At 38.7% G+C, this 16,194-nt stretch overlaps 1 protein-coding gene across 12 annotated transcripts in view; it reads left to right on the top strand.

Moving 5' to 3' along the window:
• The window catches only part of LOC106095970 (voltage-dependent calcium channel type A subunit alpha-1), a 296,916-nt gene that overhangs the window by 37,576 nt on the left and 243,146 nt on the right, over nt 1-16,194 (top strand). For all 12 annotated transcript variants that reach the window (XM_013263455.2, XM_059368089.1, XM_059368092.1 and 9 more), the window contains exon 2: nt 4,790-6,701. The gene's annotated coding sequence lies outside the window, so the exon portion shown is untranslated. The remainder of the gene's footprint in view (nt 1-4,789; nt 6,702-16,194) is intronic.

Raw genomic sequence — 16,194 nt, 5'->3', positions numbered from 1 at the left:
TGGAAGAGCTGGTGCCGCCCCGCTTCTCTCCGCACAATACCGCTGATTGCCCGCGACTGCCATATCAGTTACTCCGTATGGTGTATTCCACTATCCGCAACCTGTGAACGCACCCGGTAGCTCGCATCTAAGCTTTTCGTGAATGAACACCACACAGATTGAGTCTCAATGTTTCAGCCTGTGTGGTGCTCACATTTATCCCATGCCTGGTTTGGTATAATTTGATATAGCTGCTATGGTTTCATAAATGCCACTAGTACAGGTCTTCTCCAGAACTTCAGAAACAATCGCAAGTAATCCTATTTTTCACTTTAATGGCAATTAGGTCATTATACACGAAGATAATGAAAAACTACAATAAGACGCGCTATTGCAGTTGCATTATTTTAATATGTATGTGAATTCCCAAACAAATGCCTTTTCAACATTTGGCCAAAAGAAAATCGATAAATCTTAAAACTGAAAGAAGACAGATGTTGTGCACGTACAAATCTATTTTTAATTTATTTGTTTAAAATACATTGCCCCAGACAACAAGCTATAATTATGATCGCAATTAGGAATGTGGAATATTTCACTTGTCTGATATACACCACATCAAAGAAAATTGTTTTCCACTTAATTTATGATGATTATGGATTTTAGTTGTTTTGTTTATAACAAATTGCTAAAACAACTCTTGGTGGTTAATTTAAATACTCATAAATTTTGAATACCCTACAGTTTGCTAAATAGAAAATGAATTCGATAGTAGTTAAAACAAAGAATTTCAATTTAATAATTGCTGCAAAATAAAAAAAAAGATATATAAATAAAATTAGTAAAAAATATCGTCACAGGATTCTATTGATTTTGTGTATATACAGTAGCACAGATATGTCTACACACCTTTTCATAAAAAGCAGTTTTGTAAACAGACTATGACATAGTAAGGATAAGGTTTCACGCTAAGATTTTAACTACTAATAATACTAGGAACCATGGCAAACAATTTTAGCAACAGTAGACATTTGGAAGAAAAACTTTTTGGTATAAAAAATTTGATTTGTAAAACGTGTTTTTTCTGTGGGGTATGTAGACTATTCTGTACCACTATATTACAAAAAAAATATGACTGTACCACTGAGGTATAGGCTACCGTAGCTAAGAGGTTAGCAAGTCCGCCTATGACGCTGAACGCCTGGGCTCGAATCCTGGTGAGACCATCAGAAAAAATTTTCAGCTGTGGTTTTCCCCTCCCAATGCTGGCAACATTTGTGAGGTACTATGCCATGTAAAACTTCTCTCCAAACAAGGTGTCGCACTATGGCACGCCGTTCGGACTCGGCTATAAAAAGGAGGCCCCTAATCATTGAGCTTAAACTTGAATCGGACTTCACTCATTGATATGTGAGAAGTTTGCCCCTGTTCCTTAGTGGGATGTTCATGGGCAAAATGGGCAAAAAAAACAAAGACCATTAAGAAGCTCTCTCCATCTAACAGAACATATTACTGGTAAAATTCTGAATTTGTCGAAAATATTGTGCCTGAGTCATAATTCATCGTGACGAAATAATGTAATGTAATAATATATTGCAAGTTGAAATTGAAGTTGTGGCTGTTGGACTGGCTAAGTGGATGCTGCTTGTTTCAGCATGATATATAATCCTGTAGGTCACAAAGACCATTATACCCCACACCACCACTGTGGTACAGGGTATTATAACATAGTGCATTTATTTGTAATACCCAGAAGGAAGAGACAAGTATATCGATTGACAAGTATATCGATTAACTCAGAATCATGCTCTGATTGGATTTAGCTATGCCATTGTGTCTGTCCATCTTAACGTCGCAATTTTCGTCCAATCGTCTTCAGATACAGGTACAGGCATATTTTTGGCCTGGAGTCGAAGTCTGTTGAAATTGAAAAAAATCGGTTCCGATTTGGATATAGCTCCCATATATATGTTCGTCCGATATCAACTAATATTGCAATAATATCAACATTTGTCAACCGACTCCCCCAAAAGAGTAAAAATTTACCGACCATGACATGTCCCAATATTGGGGCCAAGTGTTTGGAGAACGCCTTGGGGTTGAAATAAATGCTATTTAAGAGAACACCACGATGCTGATATTTTTTTCAGGGTCAGTGTCTGGGGGACTACTTTACCCCCGAAAACACCGCTAAATCGGCAATCATGAGAATATTGGGCTCAAATACGGAGTACATCTACATTACAAATTTAATACATCTAACATCCAAACTTAAATGTCCCCAAACCATTCGAGGAAATTCGTAGAGAAATAAAGATTATATAGAATTCAGATAAAGTCATTTATATTGTTATGCTGTTAGCCAAGCGATATAAATTTACTATTTTTGTGGCATGGTATTCACTAAAAGCTCTTTAATTATTGAAAATAAATATGCAAATGATAATTTTGTTCCATATAAAGTAAAAGAAGGCGCAGCGGAGCGGGCCCAGTCCAGCTAGTGTCGAAATAAAACGTATCTAAACCATACTCGGTAGGAATATCGAGGGGCCTAACGCAACGCATTGTGCCTAATTTCAGCTAAATCAGTTGATAAATTCACCTTTTATGGATATAAAACCTTAAATCGGGATATAGGTATATATGGGAGCTATATTCAAATCTGGATCGATCTAGGACGTATTGAACAGGGATGTCGAAGAGGCTAACACAACTCGCTATACCACATTTCTGCGAAATCGGACAATAAATGCGCCTATTATGGATCCAAGACCTTAAGTCGAGACATCGGTCTATAAGACAGTTATATCCATATCTGGACCGATCTGGATCAAATTGAAGAAGAATGTTGGTGGCAAAAACACAACACACTGTCCTAAATTTCGGCGACATCGGACAATAAATGCGCCTTTTGTGGGCCCAAGACATTAAATCGAGAGATCGGTGTATATGGCAGCTATATTCAAATCTGCACCGATCTAGGCCAAATTGCAGAAGGATGTCGAAGGGCATAGCTCAACTCGCTGTACCAAATTTCTGCGAAATCGGAAAATAAATGCTCTTATTATGGGCCCAAGACTTTAAATCGAGAGATCGGTGTATATGGCAGCTATATTCAAATCTGAACCGATTTGCTCCGTATTGAGCAAGGATGTCGAGGGACCTTGCATAACTCACTGTTCCAAATTTCTGCAAAATCGGACAATAAATGCGCCTTTAATGGGCCCAAGACTTTAAATCGAGAGATCGGTCCATATGGCAGCTATATTGAAATCTGAACCTATCTGGGCCAAATTGCAGAAAGATGTGAAGAGGCCTAACTTAATTCGCTGTCCCAAGTTTCTGTGAAATTGGACAATAAATGCGCTTATTATGGATCCATGACCTTAAATCGAGACATTGGTCTATATGACAGCTATATTAAAAACTGGACCGATCTTGTCCTTATTGAACATGGATGTCCGGAGTCCTAACACAATCCATTGTCCCAAATTTCAAATCGGATAATAAATATAGTTTTAATGGGCTTAAGACCTTAAATCGGCAGATCGATCTATATGGGGGCTATTTCAGGATATAGTCCGATATAGACAATTTTCGAACTTAGGCAGCCCATGGAAAAAATCAACTTTTCCGAAAACTTATACTTTATTGTAAGACAATTTCAACCAAGAATAGTGGCTTAAAATTTATAATTGCTGCTGTTTCGATTTGCTTTCATAGACCATAACAACAACAAAAAATTGGCAACAAATTATCTGGCCAAACAAATCTAGTTTTCTTCTATTGTCATAGAAAGAAAACAGCATTATGTCTTACAGAATTTATGACGACGGCACCAAGAATTCCAATACCCTACTAAACATAAGAAAAATACTTTCTCTCCATTACATATTCTCGCTCTCTCTCTCTCTCTCTTTGTTACAGTATTTTCACATTTCACTCTGCATGTATGTGTATGTATACAAAATGATAGTCTAAGGAATTAAATAAACACCATTCACGCCACCATAAGAATTTAGGCAAAATAAGGAACAATGAAAAAGCAAAGCTCCAAAAATATATGTATGTTGGCAATGGAGAAAAACATCGCTTACACAAAACAGCGGAAAGCAAAGCATAAAGAACAATAACAAAAATAGACCGAAAGTGCCAGAGAGTTAGTTGACATGACTTGGTGGGGTTGTGGGGAAGAACTTAACGAAAGAGTATTTTCATGCTCGACTGTCTGCTGGTGGCATACACGTGCTACACACAGACACACATGTACATGTGAGCCTAGTGCTGCTGCACAAGCATTACATTTGCTCTGTGAGATGCCCTGCACTGAACAGTATCCACCAAAAACACACCACACCTCACCCCCTGCCACCCACAGCTTTTTTTATGTTTTTGTTTTCACTCTCAGTATTGGTGTAGTAAGTAATGAGCCCAGTGAGACTTGCAAGAGCCTACAATACTAGAATAATGAAATAGAGCGAGATTATGGCAAGAGAGCACTTTTACAGAGACTTGTGTGCGGCGAGTGTAAAATATGACAGCATAGAAATTAAGCCAACAGTCATTTGGGGTTTTCCGTGGTGTTCCAAGAAAAATCCAAATCATTTTCCTTAAAAATTTCAGTGTTGAAGAGAACTCCATAACGTGCGTGTGTGTGCAAGGAATTTTGTTGTTTTTTTTGCTCTTCTCCTTGGTTTTGTAAAATAAAAAGAAAACACAAGTGTAACAAAAATTTTATGAAAAAAGGAGGTACAAATTTCATGTTTTCTAACCTTTTATTGTGTGTTCGTGTGTGTGTGTGTTTATATAGGTTTGCTTTGGAAGAAGTTTGCATGCGAAAAGCAAAGTGTAGAGTGAAATTTTGCTAAGGAATTATATATAGAAGTTATAAAAACATAGCAAATAAAAGCTGCTGGAACAAGAGTGTGAAAATTGCCAAACAACAAAAAATATTTGGGAAAAAATTCAAAAAAAAAATTAAACAAACTTTTCCAAAGATCTACTACTTTAAGTGCATATTAACAAATGCCATTGCAACAATTCATCAATAAAAGATCTGTGAGGGAAACCCCCTTGAAGTGCCTGTATAGGCCTTCGTAAACTAACAACGGTAACAACAAATTCCCCCAGAATCGAAGAGATTCTAGGGAATTTCTTTGTGGGCGTCTGCATGAATCAAACCAACCAACACCAACACATTTTTGTAAATAAATTAACAAAAACAACAAGCCAATAAACAACTAAGACAACAACAACAACTGCGTCATCAATTGCCGAATGTAATTGAAAATACTCATTGAAAAATCCTCATCGAGTGAAAACACAAAAAAACACACATTTTTGGAAATTGAACATCCAAATAATTTCAACGTTTCAACAACAAACCCAAAAAAAAAAAAAAATATCCCAAAAAATTTAATCTGTGATTTTTGTGATTTATTTTAAAAATTATTTCCTCCGTCACACTCAAAACCAAAAAGAAAATCAATCTCGAAACCAAATGAAATTCTGAATTAAGTCACTCACTAAAACATACAAATTCTCCACATCACTGCTGTGTAAATATAATCATTACAACAACAACAACAACAAAACAAATACATGTATAAATAAACCAACCAACACAATAACATCTCATAATCAAAAAAAGAAAAAAAAAACAAAAAGGAAAATATTAAGGCAAAACGAGTTGAAATAAATTTCAACGAAAAATCCAAATAAAAAACAAACAAACGAAGCAAAAAAAAATATATTCCAGTAAAACCGCGTCCAGTAACCGCAAAAGGAATAAAACGACAAAGCAGCAGAAGAAGAGAAGACAAAACCGATAACTAAACCAAAGTTTAACTTGTAGTTACCCCACAACAGCAACAACTACAATAAGAACCACTACAACAACTACCAACACCACCACACTTAGAGAAGCGAATATTTTTTCTGCTTAACCGCAAAAGTAGCTGAAAACCTCACTTCAACGGGGGAAAAAAAAACAAAGAAACGCAAGGCAAAATCCGAAATCGAGAAACCCAAATCCCCTACCCTTCGAATAACACAAAGAGAGACGACGATCCTTATGCCAACTTTAAAAAGAAGCATTTAGCACTTCGTCAACACCGTAGTCGTTCTCGACATCGTCATCATCGTCGCTGTCGTCCTTTACGCATTTGTCTTCGTTGTCGTGGTCGTCATCATCGTCATCATTGCCGTTTGTTGATGTACTCTTATTTCCTGTTATCCTGCCACACTGCTTCTGGTTCTTCTACTCGCAATTGAAGTTACACTAACTATTAGTGTAGTAAGCGAGTGAGTGAGTGTTTTGGGGTAATTGTCACCGTTCCCCCTATTATGTGTATGTGTGTTTACGTGTGTATGTGAAAGCGTGGTCGACATCCTTGTCTCCTTAAAACAAGGAACAAAAAGTGTTGTTTGCTTAACACCAATCTAGTAGAAGCTCTAGAGCAAGCAGAAAAAGCCGTAACATAGTGGAGTAACTTAATACAAAAACAAAAAAGTAGAAAAAAAAACCAAAAACCCCGGAAAAAAGAAACCCCTTCAAAAAAAAACCGTAAAGGAAATTCATTATCTGTGTCATCGTCGTCGTCGATTGCATGCCATGTGTATGACGTGTCAATCTACACAAATGTGTGTGGCCGTACATCTGGTGTAACACAATTATGGCCGAGCGGTCGTCCTATCAATATCAGAAATTGGATATACTGACGGTAAGCTTTTATTAAAACGAGAAAAATCCATGAACAAAATAATCAAATATTTCAAAAATAAACCAATATCAGGGATTGCATATACAATTTTCTTCTACCCAAAAACTCTGTAATTAAATTGCTTCGTATCTCCTCCGTCAATAGATGGCATTAGAGTATATTTCCAATTAAATGGGCGGTGAGAGAAAACTTTTTTTAAAAAAACCTGTCGCACGATTTAAGGGAATTTAAGTAGTAAACTGAGCGAGGAAATATGTTGAATTAATATGTCTCTAAGAATTTAACCCGGTTGGATGTCAGGAATACTCCGCAATGCATTATGAAGTGTTTTTGGCACTCTATTTACAGCCACCTCCAAGGGTTGGGGCAGGGACGTAGCCAAAGGGGGTTGGGGGGGGGTGAAGGCTATAAGGCCCGAGCCTCTCCCCACAATTGTCAGCGCGTCTACGTACTAATTATTCTTTTGTAGTTCCAATATGATAGTTATAACTGAAGACTATGTGCAAAATGTCGGTCAAATCGAATTAAAATTGCGCCATGTAAGAACTTAAGAAGTCACATCGGAGGATTGGTTTATACGGGAGCTATATCAGGTTATAGACCGATTTGAACCGTACTTGATACAGTTGTTGGAAATCATAATAAAAACTCTATAATTAAATTGCCTTGTATCTCCTGCGTCATTAGATGTAATTAAAGTATATTTCTAATTAAATGGGCGGTGATAGAAAACGGTTTTTGAAAACCTGTCGCACGATTTAAGGGATTTTAAGTAGAAAACTGAGCGAGGAAATTTGTCAATTTGATTTTACTGTAAGAATTTAACCCGGTTGGAGATCAGGAATACTCCACCATGCATTATGAAGTGTTTTCTGCACTATTTTTACAGCCACTTTCAAAGGTTGGGGCAGGGACGTAGCCAAAGGGGGTGGGGGTGTTATAAGGCCCCAGCCCTTTCCCACAATTGATAGGGCGTCTACGTACTAATTACTCTTTTGTAGTTCCAATATGCCCCCCCCCCCAAAAAAAAAAATGTAATGGCTACGTTCCTGGATGGGGGGTATCTACAATATATAGTACCCCACACCTACCCTATAAGTGAAATTTGGGTGCTATATACAATTCGGAGACCATTGTAGCGCAGAGGTTAGTATGTCCGCCTACGATGCTGAGCGCCTAGGTTCGAATCCTGGCAGGAACATTAGAACAACTTTTAGCGGTGGTTTTCCCCTTCTTATGCTGGCAACATTTATGAGGTACTATGCCATGTAAAAATTTCTCTTCAAATTTCTCTTCTCTTCGCGTGTATCATCGTGATCGCCTTCATAAGACTTCTTCGCTGAAGCTTCCCCATTCATTCTGACAACATGGTCAAGCCAACGTTGTATTTTGATACGTTTAACTATGCTAACGTCATCATAAAGCTCATACAGTTCGTGGTTCATACTACGAATATACTCTCCATCAATGCAAACTGGTCCATAAATTTTACGAAGAATCTTTCTCTCAAATACTCCAAGCCTCCCCTGTTTTCAAACGTCTCCATGCCTCGAAACTATGTATCCCGTGAGTAGAATCAGCGTCTTGTATAGCATAATCTTCATCTATCGAGAGGTGGCCTTGTTTCTAAACTGCCCACTCAATAGAGCTGTCGATGGCACTATCGATACTATCGATATTTAGATTTTTGACCGAATATTGATTGATATTTATTCGATGGGTACTATCACAACAGTTAAATTTTTGGCAAAACTAAACAAATCGGGCGCAATTTTCATCCGATTAGGCTAACATTTTGCACAATGATTTCTCTCGTGACTTCCAACTGACTTTATTGATCTTGCTTTTATTTGGTCTGGCACTGATATTGCTTTCATACAAATCGATCTCTTGATCTTTACTTTTCATCTTCGTTTGAAATATAGGGGATGGGAAATGAACGATAGTATCGATACTATCGATATTTATTATTTAAACTATCGAAAATAATCGATAGTTTGCCAGCTCTACTATCTACAATACAAAGAAGCATCTGTTTGCCAGTATTATTTATCGCTTTATTTGAAAACTGGTGTCATTCTTTTCGGTAACGGCGGTGCCTAGATAGATAAATTTGCTGACTATGACCAATTACAGATGCTGACTGAGGAGGGATATGAAGCCGTCTGCTAAGCAGTCGATGTTATAATACTTCTAAAGAGCAAGGATCCGAACCAGCCATGCAGAGGGACCGAAAGGGTCTTGCAGATGGCACTCGACTGGGCTAGACCCAGAGGTCTCAATGTTAATCCTGAGAAGACTGAAATATGCCTGTTCACGAGGAAGACGAGGGTGGCCCAATTTAACGCACCACGTTTCCTCAATAAAACGATTTCGATATCTGAAATGTCATATTCAGGAGCGTACTGAGAAGGCTCACAGATGTTGGGCTCCTATGTAAACGGACCATAGGCTCGAAATGGGGCCTTAATCCAAGGATAGTCCACTGGCTCTACAGGAGCGTGATTAGACCAATACTTACTTACGCCAAAGTAGTTTGGTAGACTGCGATGGAGAACAAATGCAACGTAAGGATAATACAACTGGTTCAGAGAACAAGCTGTCTAGGCATATGCGGAGCGAAGAGGACCACTCCAAGTAGGGTGAGGCAAACAACCCTGCGATTTATCGGAAAATTGCGATATGCTCCGCTCTCTCCAAGATCATGGAAAGCATGGTTAATCACAATCTTGTGAGGTATTTAGAGTCTAATGGCCTTCTTAGCGACAAACAGTATAGGCTCCGCAGAAATCGTCCTACGGGTGACCTCATGCCACTTCTGTCGGAACGTTGGAGTCACTCAACCCAACAGTTTGATGAGAGTAAGGTTGTGGCTCTGGATATCTCCAAGGCATTTGATAGGGTCTGGCACGGTGCACTACTATCAAAGCTTGTCGCATTTGGTGTCGGTAATGGCTTCGTTCGATTTATTTCGAGCTTTCTCAGAGATCGCACTATTCGAGTCGTTATAGATGGGTACCCCAGGGCTCTGTTCTTTCTCCTTCTCTTTTTCTAATTTTCATCAACGATCTGTTGGGTCCGACATCGAATCTGATCTACTCATTGGCGGATAACAGTAATCTCTGTCATTCCTACTCATTCGACAACAGGCCGGGTCTTCGAGAGATTGAGGACAAGAGGCGGGCACTCTGCCAGGATTTGTTGACCATTTCTGAGTGGGGTCGAATGAATCGAGTAGATTTTAATGCACAGAAGACTCAGTGCTGCTTGTTATCACACAAATGATTCGCTGACCCATTACATTCATCTTTGTCTATCAACGGTGTAGATGTTGAGCAATCAGAAGCTCTTGATGTTTTGGGCATGAAAATACAAAGTGATGTCCGTTGGGCTAAACATGTATTCGAAGTGTCAGAAGAAGCATTCAAGTGTTAAGGCTTCCTTAAATGGTGTAGGAATTACTTCATTCCGTCTGATCTTCTTAACAACTACACCACTTTCATAAGACCGAAAATGAAGTACAACTCACATGTATGGGCTGGAGCTTCAAAATCATCCCTGGACCTACTGGACTGTGTACAGAGGAGAGCGATGGCGTTGATTGTGTACAGTGGGGTATCCAACTCTATTGCCTCCCTTCATCATCGTCGTAATGTGGGTTGTTTCGGTACTTTCATGGTGTGTGTTCGTCTGATATTCGTCTTCTTATTCCTGTTGTAAGGATGTATGTCAGGGATACTAGACATTCAGGGAACTCACACTCGTTTGTAATTGATTGGCCAGCCGACCGCACAATGCATTACAGAGAGAATTCTTATTTTGCCCGAACCGTTCGTATGTGGAATCAATTTCCGGCAAATGTTATTTCCATCCAAAGATTTAAGACAAATGTCAATAAGCACTACATCCTTTTCCTCCCCTCCAATTCCTAATTTCCTCTCGCCAACGCAATGCACTGCATTCATAGAGGACATCCCCTGCGTGTTGGCTGACAGAAAAAAAAAAATGGCAACCATTCTAGATATCCGACCCATGGACATACATATTAAGTGTGAAGCAGCCATTGCGGCTATAAGAGAGGATAGGAGCCGGTCATACCATCGCGGTATAGTCGAGACGACGATAGAAAACCTGGAAGGAATTGTAAGGATTTCCGATCGGATACCTGTGACGACACTTGAGGTCGAGTCCAGGGCACTGCTACCAGCGGTATTGTCTTCGATTGAAGGAACTCTAGTGTTGTCATTTGGAAGTTCATGTTCCATGGATGGATCATAGCTAGAGGACACAGTGGGCCTGGAGGTTTACATTGAGGACCCAGGGACTGAGATCTGTTTTAGACTGTTTGCATTTGCATACGTATAGTAGAACATTACGTGCAAAATTTCAGCCACATCAAACAACAATTGCGGCTTCTAGGGGCTCAAGGTATCAAATCCGAAGGTCGATTAATGCGGCAAAATGATCAATTTATGGACCTATTTGGACTACGCTTGGCTCGGTTGTTGGGAGTCGCAAGAAAATACATGTGTAAGCGGATATCTTCATTCATTCGACCGCTATTATGATTTCCATAGATCGACAGAGAGTGTCGAGATCTGAAGACCATTGTTAATCAAAATCGAAAATGTCAAAATTATTGACATTTTGACAAAGAAAAAATTTATTTCGAGCGGCCCGACTTTTCCCACTTGGACGCTCACACTCAGGCATTTCAATTTATTGCTACTTCTTGAGGAAAAGACGTTTCCCCTCTTTTATTTTTTGTCGATACCTCTCCTTCGACTGGGGCGCTGCTACTGACTGCAAAGACGACCTGCATGCCGCATTCTTGGCTCCGGTAGCTTTTTGAGACTTCTGGTCGTACTACGAGTTCCGTGGAGCAGGCTTTTGGTACTCAAGTACGGATGTAGCGGTTCTTTCCATGAAGTGGGCATTTATTTGCATTGCCTTGCTATACTGTCGGGTCAGGGAGTGTTTTCTTCAGTTTCAATTGGGTCATCCGGAGGCCACCGTAGCGCAGAGGTTAGCATGTCCGCCTATGACGCTGCACGCCTGGGTTCGAATCCTGGCGAAACCATTAGAAAAAATTTTCAGCGATGGTTTTCCCCCCTAATGCTAGCAACATTTGTGAGGTACTAGGCCATGTAAAACCTCTCTCCAAAGAGGTGTCGCACTGCGGCATTCCTTTCGGACTTGACTATAAAAAGGAGGCCCCTTATCATTGAGCTTAAAACTTGAATCAAAATGCACTTGCACTAAGCTTGCCCCTGTTCCTTAGTGGAATCTTCATGGGCAAAATTTGCAATTTGCATCCGGTGTTCGCCCCTCGGAACGATCTTACATCTAAATGCTGGTAGAAGACCTTCCTTGTATCACAACATGATCTATTTGGTTTCTCTATGGATGTTGGAATCTTATGCTGCTAACTACCATGTTCTTTGCCGCGGCGAAGTCTGTTAGTCTCAATTCATTGCCATTACTGTATTCGTATAGGCTATATTTCCTGTCTATTGGATGAAAGATATTTTCCCTCCCTATCTTCGCATTACAATCTCCCAGAACGATTTTAATATCAAGGGCGGAATAGCCTCATATTCTCTTATAGGCGCTCTTAAAAAATATCCTTGGTCTGTTCTTCCCTTTCTTCTGTCGCACGATGGAATTGTATCGAAAAAAAAAACTAGTCAGAAATCTATCGCTTGAAAATGGGTTAAAATAATTCTTTGAAATTCCGTATGGTTATGGCTAAGGTGTTAACGGCATTATGTGCAAAATTTTAAATCCCTTGTTGGCCCAGGCGCTTCTTGGCAGGGCCCTAAAGTTGCTCATCTTGGCATTTCGAAAGGCTGATCGGGCTGCAAATCTTAATTTTTGGTCCAATGTCTAAAATCTCATTTTTTTGCTGTATAGTGCGAAAGTATTTCGATTTTCACTTTAATGCACGATTTAGATTTTTGACAAAATGTACAGGTACTTGACCACATAGAAGGTTCAAATCCGATTATCCAGTTGAAAGTTTAGAAGTCAGAAAATTAAAAAAAAATTAATTTATCAATTTTTTGATTAAAAACAAGTAAACAGGCGTTAAGTTCGACCGGACCGAACTTTGTATACCCACCACCTCAGGTATATTCGTAAACCACCTTTCGACAAAATCCGGAGAAAAATGCATAACTTATGCCCCATAGCAGCTATATCGAAATATGTTCCGATTTGGACCCGATCTGAGACACATACGATACGGATGTGGAAAAGCCTAACATAAGTCATTGTGTCATATTTCAGTGAAATCGGATTATAAATGTGCATTTTATGGGGCCAAGACTTTAAATCGAGATATCGGTCTACATGGCAGCTATATCCAAATCTGGACCGGTTTGGACCAAATTGCAGAAAAAGTTGCAAGTTGCAATAAAACATAGCATTTTATGGCCCCAAAGCCTTTAATTGAGAGATCGGTCTATATGACAGCTATATTCAAATCTGGACCGATCTAGACTAAATCGAAGAAGGATGTTAATGTGCCTTTTATGGGCCCAAAACCTTCAATCGAGAGATCGGTCTACATGGCAGCTATATCTAAATCTGCACCGATCTGTATCATATTGAAGAAGTATGTCGAGGGGCTTAAATTAACTCACTGTTCTAAATTTCGGCGAAATCGGACAATAAATGCGCCCTTTATGGGCCCAAAACCTTTAATCGAGAGATCGGTCTATATGGCAGCTATATCCAAATCTGGACCGATCTGTGTCATATTGCAGAAGTATGTCGAGGGGTTTTACTTAACTCACTGTCCCAAACTTCGGCGACATCGGACAATAAATGCGCCTTTTAAGGTCTCAAAGCCTTAAATAGAGAGATTGGTCCATATGGCAGCTATATCCAAATCTGAACCGATCTGGGGCAAATTAAAGAAAGATGTCGAAGGGCCTATGAAAAGAAGCCTATGACAACTCACTGTCCCAAATTTCACCAAAATCGGATAATAAATGTGGCTTTTATGGGCCCATGACTCTAAATCGGCAGATCGGTCTATATGGGGGCTACATCAATATATAGTCCGATATAGCACATCTTCGAACTTAACCTGCTTATGGACAAAAAAAGAATCTGAGCAAAGTTTCAGCTCGATATCTCTATTTTTAAAGACTGTAGCGTGATTTCAACAGACAGACGGACGGACTTGACTAGATCGGCATAGACTTTTAAGCTGATCAAGAATATATATATACTTTATAGGATTGGAAATGGATATTTTGATGAGTTGCAAATGGAATGACAAAATAAATATACCCCCATCCTTCGGTGGTGGGTATAAAAAGTATTTTCATTGTTTAAAGTCTTTATTGAAAAAATTCTTAAATACCTTGTTCTTACTGTTTTGTAAAGAGAACATATTGAACATGTGTTCTAACGAAAATTTAAACAAAAAAATTTATACAAAATAGGCAATGTTTTGTTTTCTTAAAATCAAAGTTATATCTTTAAGTTTTCTTGGCGATTCCTGGATACTAACCCGACGCTTTAAATGGGGCTTTTTATCGTTTTATAGGTAAACTTGTGGCACATTTTAGCTGATTATAGCTGGATAGCTATCGTATCCACTTGAATAAATTTCTAAATGACAAAAATACAGACGCCACAAAAAAAATATAAACACACCAATTTATGTTATTTTTAGAAATTTTAAGGGTTGACTACCATCAATGACATTTCAACAGCAGCCAAAATAAAAGTATGACATTTGGTGGTTACTCACCGCCTTATATATTTCCTGTTATTTAACCCATTGGTGAGTGTGAGTGTAAAATGTGTGCACATATTTACCTGTCGTTATGTACATAACTTTTTTAATTGTAAAATTAAAATTAAAGCACTATACTTCTGTTACGCCAGAAATGCATAGTTGAGGTTTATTGAATTTTAAAATTATTTCTAGAAAATATTAGCTTGATTTCTTGCAACGTATACTTTATATTCGTCTGACGAGTTAAAAACGTATACGTTACGAGGGAAACCAATTGGTAGAACGGCATGTTGATTCCTTTCGTAGGTTATTTAGCAACTTGTCGAATAATTATTTGCCACACTATGACTTTTGTACAAAAACGAACAGGAAACATAATTGTGTCCAGGAGCCGGATTGTTTAAATAAAATTCATGAAAATATTGGGTTGCCCAAAAAGTAATTGCGGATTTTTCAGGTCGGCCAAATGAAGTTGATGATGACCAAATCAAAGCATTAATCGAATTGGATCGTCATGTAACTGAGCGTGAGATAGGAGAGAAGTTAAATATACCAAAATCAACCGTTCAATATCACATAAAAAGTCTTGGACTGGTGAAAAAGCTTGATATTTGGGTACCACATGTATTGAAAGAAATTCATTGAACAAACCGAATCAACGCCTGTGATATGCACCTTAAACGCAATGAATTCGATCCGTTTTTAAAACGAATCATAACTGGAGATGAGAAATGGATTGTTTACAATAACGTTAGTCGAAAACGATCATGGTCCAAGCATTGTGAACCAGCTCAAACCACTTCAAAGGCTGATATCCACCAAAAGAAGGTCATGCTGTCTGTTTGGTGGGATTGGAAGGGTGTGGTATATTTTGAGCTGCTTCCAAGGAACCAAACGATTAATTCGGATGTTTACTGTCAACAATTGGACAAATTGAATACAGCCATCAAGGAGAAGCGACCAGAATTGGTCAATCGTAAAGGTGTCATATTCCACCAGGACAACGCTAGACCGCACACATCTTTGGTCACTCGCCAAAAACTGAGTGAGCTTGGCTGGGAACTTTTGATGCATCCACCATATAGCCCTGACCTTGCACCATCAGACTACCATTTATTTCGATCTTTGCAGAACTCATTAAATGGTAAAACTTTCGGCAATGATGAGGCAATAAAATCGCACTTGCTTCAGTTTTTTGCAGATAAAGGCCAGAAGTTCTATGAGCGTGGAATACTAAATTTGCCAGGAAGATGGCAAAAGGTTATCGAACGAAATGGCAATTATATATTTGATTAAAGTTCATTCTAAGTTTTATTAAAAATGCATTTACTTTCTTTTAAAAAATCCTCAATTACTTTTTAGGCAACCCAATATTTCGTTTATAAATTTCGTTTCATAAAACGAATATTTTGAGTGGGATATGTAGACTTGTCTGTGTCACTGTATATTCTTTAGCGTCTTGACATTCAAAGTTGATTTACCAATGTCCGATCGTCTGTCCGTCCGTCTCTCTGGCTGTCGCAAGCAAGCTTACTTTCGAAGGAATAAAGCTGGACGCTTGAAATTTTGCACAAATACTTCCTATTAGTGTACGCCAGTCGGATTTGTTAATGGACCATATCGGTCCATGTTTTGATTTAGCAGCCATATAAGACGATCTCGGATCTTAACGCAATTCTTATCCGATTTGTATGAGGTGTTTTGATGTGACTTCCATCAAATCTGATAAGTATGGTCTGT

This window comes from Stomoxys calcitrans, chromosome 4 (assembly GCF_963082655.1).
Source record: "Stomoxys calcitrans chromosome 4, idStoCalc2.1, whole genome shotgun sequence".
NCBI classification, from domain to species: Eukaryota; Metazoa; Arthropoda; class Insecta; order Diptera; family Muscidae; genus Stomoxys; species Stomoxys calcitrans.
Note: the sequence above shows the minus strand (reverse complement) of the source record. Positions and strands in the feature narration are given on the sequence as shown.